Genomic DNA, 8,965 nt, shown 5'->3' on the forward strand with positions numbered 1-8,965 from the left:
AATAAGAACTTGATAGTTTAAAATTAAGACATCTGAGATTTAAAATGAGACACATAGCAACCATTGGTTAAGATGAGAGGGAGAAGAAGGTAGTGTTGTGGCCCGCCAGCAGCCAGTGGAGCTGGTGGTGGACTCGGACAGTGAGGATGTTGGGGGGCAACATGGGCCAGTCCTGCAGTCTGGGAAAGGCTTTGATGAGTGCACTGCATTGGAGGCAGAGATGGAGCCAGAACTGTCTGTCAGTTATCAGTTACCTTTGGAGTTGGAGATGGAGCCTGTTCCCGATGTATGCATACCCAGAGCTGTGAGGAGAAGGGAACAATTAAGGAACAGAAGTTGACATGGGAGTAAAAGTACAAGGGGATGCTGAATGGCCCCTCCCATAGGAAATAAATAGGAACGAAAGGGGAATGAGCCGGGGTGGCGCAGCAGGTAGAGTGCTGTACTGCAGGCCACTGAAGCAGACTGTAGATCTGCAGGTCAGCGGTTCAAATCTCATCACCGGCTCAAGGTTGACTCAGCCTTCCATCCTTCCGAGGTGGGTCAAATGAGGACCCGGATTGTGGGGGCCATAGGCTGGCTCTGTTAAAAAAAAAGTGCTATTGCTAACATGTTGTAAGCCACCCTGAGTCTAAGGAGAAGGGCGGCATAAAAAATGAATGAATGAATGAATGAATGAATGAATGAATGAATGAATGAATGAATGAATGAACTAACAAACAAACAAACAAATAAATCTGTTTGTAGGAGACAATTCGTTGGTATGAAGATGTGCTTATCTGAGAGACTCCTTGCCAATTATTTCCTTGTACAATGTTGCCTCAAGAAGCTGTAGGCCTGGCAACTATCCAAGGACTGATAAGTTTTGTGTTTGTAATTCACCCTTGAAAAGCTATTTGCAGAGACTTTGCTGGATGTGAATTCTAGGAAAGTCCAGCCAAATAAAAGGGGTTTTTTTTGGGACCCTGAGTCTGTTCCCTGATTTGGTGAAGCCTTAGGTCAGAAAAAGGTAGAAGAAGAAGAAGGTACATACTCTGGGCCAATCTAACAGAAAAAGTGAGTGACGTAATAATAAGCTTAATTGTTTTGTGATTTGAGAGTCAGTGAATATGCTAATATCATACTCTAGTTAATCTTGTCCATGATTTAGAAGAATATTTAGGGAGAATATGGATAAAATATTTCATGGCAAAATGCTTATTGAACATTTATAGTGAGAGACCATTACTTCCTTTAACATTTATACATCACCAGAATCCCAGCAACTCTGGGCTTAATTACTTAATGTAGTGGTGCTTATATCTGTTATGAGAATCTTGTGCTTTGGCTTTACTAGTTTGAAAATTGAACTAAGAAATTAATTATATATTTACGTGCAGTAAAAGCAGAGATGATAGAAGAAAAGTGCAGGTGGCAGGTTGATTAAGATACTTTAATTTAGCCAGGATTCTTTGCAGTTGATTGGTTTGAATCCAAATATTTTACCAAAACAACCTCAAAATAATTTTCCTACCCCAAATATATAGGATACATGCAGACATTAAGAGTTGGGCTTCATGTACAAGTATCTTTACCACAGGCACAAAGTCACATTTAGATTTCCTACATTCTGTCATTACAAAATGGTAGGATTAAAGGTTACTTTGTACTCAGTTGCTTTGTTAATATAAAATTTACAGTTCATATTCATGATCTAGTTTTAGCTATGGGGTCACGCGCTTCTGCCCAGACTGGGGGGTATGCAGTGGGGTAGCAAAAATGGAGCTCTACCCCAGAGCACCCAATTTGCACTGAAAGGTGTTGAAACAAAATGCATAAGCCACACCCACAGTGTGGTAGTAAAAAAATTGGTAGCCCATCACTGTGCCCCAAGTATGAGTGACATTGAGCTGGCCACGCCCACCCTGGCTCCCCAATGTTAAACAGCCCTGATGCAGCCCTCAATGAAATCAAGTTTATTTATTATTGATTGATTGATTGATTGATTGATTGGATTTATATGCCGCCCCTCTCCGAGGACTCGGGGCGGCTTACAGCATATAAAAGAAAAATGGTATAGTGCAATATCCTACATCCAATTAATTTCACTTAGCTAATTTAATCTAAAAATCTAAAGTCCCCAATTACATTAAAAAAACAAACTTTCCCACTCAGACAACAATGGCTGCACAGTGAACCATGATAAATAAATAATAAATTTGATTTATTGTTTAAATGAATAAATTTGACACCTTTGGCACAAGGCATACATATTTCTGGCATCATTTACCTTTGCTTGTCCTATGTGATCCAATTGGCATGCTTTGCGTCCCAGAGTTGGCATGCTCTGAGCTCCATCAGTTAGACCGTGTGGCTGGCCTTATGAGGCCTCGGAGGCATGTCTTCTTTATGGCCGTGCCTTACCTATGGAATAGCCTTCTCCCCAAAATTGGTTGGCCTTTGAGAAGGCTCTGAAGACTTGACTTCCTTGGCCACTCTCTGGGAAAAAGCAAAATTGCATATACTGTACCTCATAATGTGGTCCATCACCCTGGGGGGGGGGAACTACTGACCCCCTCAGAGAGGGTCCGCAACTTGGGCGTCCTCCTCGATCCACAGCTCACATTAGAGAAACATCTTTCAGCTGTGGCGAGGGGGGCGTTTGCCCAGGTTCGCCTGGTGCACCAGTTGCGGCCCTATCTGGACCGGGACTCACTGCTCACAGTCACTCATGCCCTCATTACTTCGAGGCTCGACTACTGTAACGCTCTCTACATGGGGCTACCTTTGAAAAGTGTTCGGAAACTTCAGGTCGTGCAGAATGCAGCTGTGAGAGCAATCATGGGCTTTCCCAAATATGCCCATGTTACACCAACACTCCGCAGTTTGCATTGGTTGCCGATCAATTTACGGTCACAATTCAAAGTGTTGGTTATGACCTATAAAGTCCTTCATGGCACCGGACCAGATTATCTCAGGGACCGTCTTCTGCTGCACGAATCCCAGCGACCAGTTCCCGACCCTCTGGAACCAACTCCCCCCAGAGATTAGAATTGCTCCCACCTTCCTTGCCTTTTGTAAGCTTCTTAAAACCCACCTCTGCCACCAGGCATGGGGGAATTGAGATCCTCTTTCCCCCTAGGCCTTTACAATTTTATGCATGGTATGTCTGTATGTATGTTTGGTTTTACAATAAGGGTTTTTAACTGTTTATATTGGATTGTCCGACTCCGGAGGTTGGTCAAACAGTATGCATTTATTGTAGCAAATAAGACAGGAAACAATCACCAGCAGATATCTTCCGAATGCGGGCAATGGCTAGCCCCTTGCCCTATTTATACTCTTAAAAACGGCGGGCTTTTCCCAACAGACAGTTATTTAACTTTCGCGGCTATTTTCCAAATAGCCGCGTCTTAACCAATCACTGAATTTCTTACAATATTTTTAAAGAACACAACACCTTTCTACTGTTGTTAGCCGCCCCGAGTCTACGGAGAGGGGCGGCATACAAATACAATAAAATAAAATAAAATCAATAATAAGGGTTGTGCATCTGGCCCCTGGGGTGTTTTATTACTTTATTCTTTTTCTTTGTATGTTTTGTTGAAAGGTTTGCTAGCTGCCCAGAGTTGCCTTTGGAGTGGGTGGCCGTGTAAATCGAATACATAGCCGTTTCCTACTCCATGCCTAGCCTATGTTGAAGGCGTCTCTGTTACATTTGAAAAAGAACTCATTTTTCTATAGTAAACATGATCCACTTTTGAAAGCCTTCAAAGGTACACCTCACCTTCCTGGAGGGACAAACTTTCTTTTAAGTATTGCAAGGTTTATTGAGTTCCCACTTATGGGGAAACTGGGGGTTGCAAAGAGCCACTCGCTTGTTTACCGGCTATACAGGATTTTAGGATTTTAATTTATAACTATGGTATTTGTTGGGATATGTTATTTGTTTTGTACTGAACTGTGTCTTTGGCTGATCTTTGATCGTAATGAAATGAAACAAACTTTTACACCAACAAGGATTTCAACTGATTTTCTCTCCCTTTTACACTGTTATCTCTTTTCAGATATCAGCCTAAAACAGTGATGGCGAACCTTTTTTCCCTCGGGTGCCGAAAGAGCGTGGCCGTGCGCAATTGCACATGCGTGAGTGCACATACCTATAATTCAATGCCTCAGGAAGGCGGAAACAGCTTCCCCCCGCCCTCCCTGGAGGCCTTCTGGAAGCTGGAAATGGCCTGTTTCTGGTGGGCCCAGTAGGCTCGTGTTTCGCCCTCCCCAGGCTCCAAAGGCTTCCCTGGAGCCGGAGAAGGGTAAAAATACCCTCCCCCATCCCTCTGAAGGCTCTCTGGAAGCCAGAAATTCCCTCCCAGAGCCTCTGTGCGAGCCAAAAATCAGCTGCTGGCACACACATGGACTAAGCTAGGGCAACGGCTCGCGTGCCAGCAGATAAGGCTCCATAGGTTCGCCATCACTGGCCTAAAACATAAGGAGATTTCCAAAAGGCTCCATTGAAGAATAGCATGGGAGGCCTGCTATAGTGGGAGAGTAAACATGTGTGGATCAGCTGCACTTCAAATTTTCCTTTTGATTCAGAATGTTAATTTCTTTCCATCTGAAATTATATTTTGTCTCAAAGTATCGTAATGTTTTGACTTAAAACACTGGAATGTTTCAATTCAAAATCTATCTCAGATTGTTGAATCGTATCAATTTAATTTTTGGAACGATTTAGAAAATACATTTTTGCACAGAGCCTAGCTATTCAGCATCACCCAATCAAGGAGTTGTGTGGATTGTTCTTGGACAGTCAAGATCTAATCTTTGCTGGAATCTATCCTCTGGTCTAGACAGGATAACAAGCTCGTCCAGGATATTAACAGAGCTTTGAATATTGTACAAAGAACATGCTAATCTTATGACAATATGATCAAGTTGTGTAGTGTAATTCTTGCAGAAATAGCGTAGCACTTCCTCATACTTGTCAGTACTCATGGCCCTGATGTGCCTCTTTGCCTGTTGTTATCCTAATCACTGTGTTAATATGTAATAATAAAAATGCCAGATCCAAGCTAAACATCTGGCTGACTGCGCAGTGAACCATAATAAATAAATAAATAATGAATTTGATTTATTGTTTAAATCAATAATTTTATATAATGATTAAGGTGCTTACTTAGAAACCAGGAAATTGTGAATTCTATTCCCAATTTGGCATGAAAGTCGACTAGGTGATCCCTTCATGGCATCGGGCCAGAATATCTCCGGGACTGCCTTCTGCTGCATGAATCCCAGGGACCAATTAGGTCCCACAGAGTGGGCCTTCTCCGGGTCCCATCAACTAAACAATGTCGTTTGGCGGGGCCCAAGGGAAGAGCCTTCTCTGTGGCGGCCCCGACCCTCTGGAACCAGCTCCCCCCAGAGATTAGAACTGCACTCACCCTCCTTGCCTTTCGTAAACTCCTTAAAACCCACCTTTGCTGTCAGGCATGTGGGAATTGAAACATCTCCCCGGGCCTATACAGTTTATGTATGGTATGCTTGTGTGTATGTTTGCTTTTAATAATGGGGCTTTTAGTGTTTCTTTTAAATTATTAGATTTGTTATATATTGTTTATTATTGCTGTGAGCCGCCCTGAGTCTGCGGAGAGGGGCGGCATACAAATCTAATAAATAAATGAATGAATGAATGAATGAATAAATGAATAAATAAATAAATATCATATACAGCCCAACCCATCTTACAGGGATGTTGTGAAGAAAATATGCAGGACTATTGTATATGATTGCCACCTTGAGTTACTTACAGTAAATGTGGGATAAAAATTAATAAATATTATAAATCATGTATAATTAACATATTGCATATTAAGGTAACTAACAGTAACAGTTACAGGCTTCAGCGTATGTGTTTTAGGCATTTAATTTCTGCACATACTCTTTCTGGAACAGAATCTGATTCTACACACCTCTTTGTGTATCACATTTCTCAAACGTAACTGTTACTTGGATGTTCTTTTTTATTGTTAAAAATTAATATCTTATTGCACATTACAAGTACATTTTAATGTGCTTATGGTGCAAAAGTGAATATGATTTAATGTTTGGTAAAGTCTGTGGTAAATTAAGATCCATAATTGCTTATTGAATCTATCCTGACTCAATACATTTGATAATATCTTTGGAAACTGCATTGGCAATTCTAATGTAAATGCAAAAATCTGCAGTGAAATAATTTCCTTTTTGTGTATTTGTGTATTAATAGATTTGACCAAATATAAATGAGGACAAGCTTTACTCCGTGTAGAAAAGACGACAGTAGGAAACTAAAGTTCAAGAGAAGGTATTGTGTTTTCTGAATTTGGCCACCCCTCATGCTTAACGTTATCTTAATATCCTGTCCATTTTTTTGAAATATAATTCAATTACGCTCTTGTTTTACTTGTACTATATCTTTTAATAATCAATAAAATATTTAGCAGTTGCAGGATATTCATACCACATTTTATAGCACAACTTTTACAAGCCTGATAATACAATCTTGAGCAACTGTAATGCGATAACTAACTTCTATGAGTTCTGTAGGATTTAAGTGCATATGTTTAAGTATTATGGCTGGATTCTGTAATCAAATGGAATTGTTAGTTGGTTCCAACTAGACTGGTTCTAGTAACTAGTTCATATTCCAAAAATATACTATCTATGTTTATAACGTATTCTGATTCTTTTTCATTACTTAATATGCTGAAATTAGCAAGATACGAGCAAGCAAAGGTGACATAAAAATATTATCCGGCCATGATCTCCACCAAAGAGCAACTATGGGGCTCTCTACATGGGGCTACCTCTGAAAAGTGTTCGGAAACTTCAGATCGTGCAGAACGCAGCTGCGAGAGCCATCGTGAGGCTTCCAAGATTTGCCCACAGTTCTTCAACACTCCGTGACTTGCATTGGCTGCCGATCAGTTTCCGGTCACAATTCAAAGTGTTGGTTATGACCTTTAAAGCCCTACATGGCATTGGACCAGATTACCTCCGGAACCGCCTGCTACCGCACGAATCCCAGCGACCGATAAGGTCCCACAGAAATGGCCTTCTCTGGGTCCCGTCAACTAAACAATGTCGTTTGGCGGGCCCCAGGGGAAGAGCCTTCTCTGTGGCGGCCCCGGCCCTCTGGAACCAGCTCCCCCCGGAGATTAGAACTGCCCCCACCCTCCCTGTCTTTCATAAACTACTCAAGACTCATTTATACTGCCAGGCATGGGGGAGTTGAGATAGCTCTTTCCCCTAGGCCATTACAAGTTATGCATGGTATGTTTGTGTGTATGTCTGGTTTTATAATAGGGGTTTTAGTTGTTTTTTATTATTGGATTGTACATGTTGTTTTTATTATTGTTGTTAGCTGCCCCGAGTCTACGGAGAGGGGCGGCATACAAATCCAATAAATTATTATTATTATAATTATTATTATTACACTGTCTAGCAACTGAGATGGAGTGGGGATTGGATATGCATATGGAGCATGTTAAAGGCAGTGTGAATATGTACCCTCATCCTTTTATATATACAACTTGTTAGAAAAAAGCGGTGATAGTGTGCAAACCTCCCACGGCATAGCAATTTCTCTTCAATTGCAATTAATGGAAGGGGCACAGCTGCCCGCACGGCACCCAAAGCAGAACAACAGTGCAATAGAATTGCTGACACTATGTCAGGACAATAGGTTGTTCTGCAGGGGACCTTTCCATCCTCCTGCACTTCATCAATGCAGAAAGACTGTTCTCCTCAGCTGAAATCCAGCACACCCTTATTTGGAAGTAATTCTCATTGAACCCAAGGGAGTCTGTGTTTGAGTGGATATGTATAATATATAGCCCATGTGGTAAAAGCAGACTCTCTTTAAATATCAGCCATTGGTTGGGGAATTCTGCCTTATATATATCCTGCTTGTGGGCTTCCTATAGGCATTTGGTTTAGCCACGGAGTGGGCTGGGAGGTTTGTTTGTTTGTTTAATTAATTAATTAATTAATTTAATTAATTTAATTAATTTAATTTGGTTATTTTGTTTAATTTGTTTAATTTATTTAATTTATTTAATTTATTTAATTTATTTAATGTATTTAATGTATTTAATGTATTTATTTTATTTATTTTATTTATTTTATTTATTTTATTTATTTTATTTATTTTATTTATTTTATTTATTTTATTTATTTTATTTATTTTATTTATTTTATTTATTTTATTTATTTTATTTATTTTATTTATTTTATTTATTTTATTTATTTTATTTATTTTATTTATTTTATTTATTTTATTTATTTTATTTATTTTATTTATTTTATTTATTTTATTTATTTTATTTATTTTATTTATTTTATTTATTTTATTTATTTATTGGATTTGTATGCCGCCCCTCTCCGCAGACTCGGAGATGAAAAACAGCATATAAACAATCCAATATTAAAACAGTTAAAAATTATAAAACCAAACATACATACAGACATACCATGCATAAAATTGTAAAGGCCTAGGGGGAAAGAGTATCTCAGTTCCCCCATGCCTGACGGCAGAGGTGGGTTTTAAGGAGCTTACGAAAGGTGAGGAGGGTGGGGGCAATTCTAATCTCTGGGGGGAGTTGGTTCCAGAGGGCTGGGGCCGCCACAGAGAAGGCTCTTCCCCTGGGTCCCGCCAAGCGACATTGTTTAGTTGACGGGACCCGGAGAAGACCCACTCTGTGGGACCCAACTGGTTGCTGGGATTCGTGCGGCAGAAGGCAGTCCCTGAGATAATCTGGTCCGGTGCCATGAAGGACTTTATAGGTCATAACCAGCAGGTTGCTATGGACATAATTGTTTAGGATCAGACTAAAAGCTTACTGTATATAATGTATATATATATAATGTATACAGTAAGCTTTTAGTCTGATCCTAAACAATTCTGTCCATAGCAGAGATGAGAATTAAATAAATACTGTAATAATCA

This window comes from Erythrolamprus reginae, chromosome 11, assembly GCF_031021105.1.
Source record: "Erythrolamprus reginae isolate rEryReg1 chromosome 11, rEryReg1.hap1, whole genome shotgun sequence".
Taxonomy (NCBI): domain Eukaryota; kingdom Metazoa; phylum Chordata; class Lepidosauria; order Squamata; family Dipsadidae; genus Erythrolamprus; species Erythrolamprus reginae.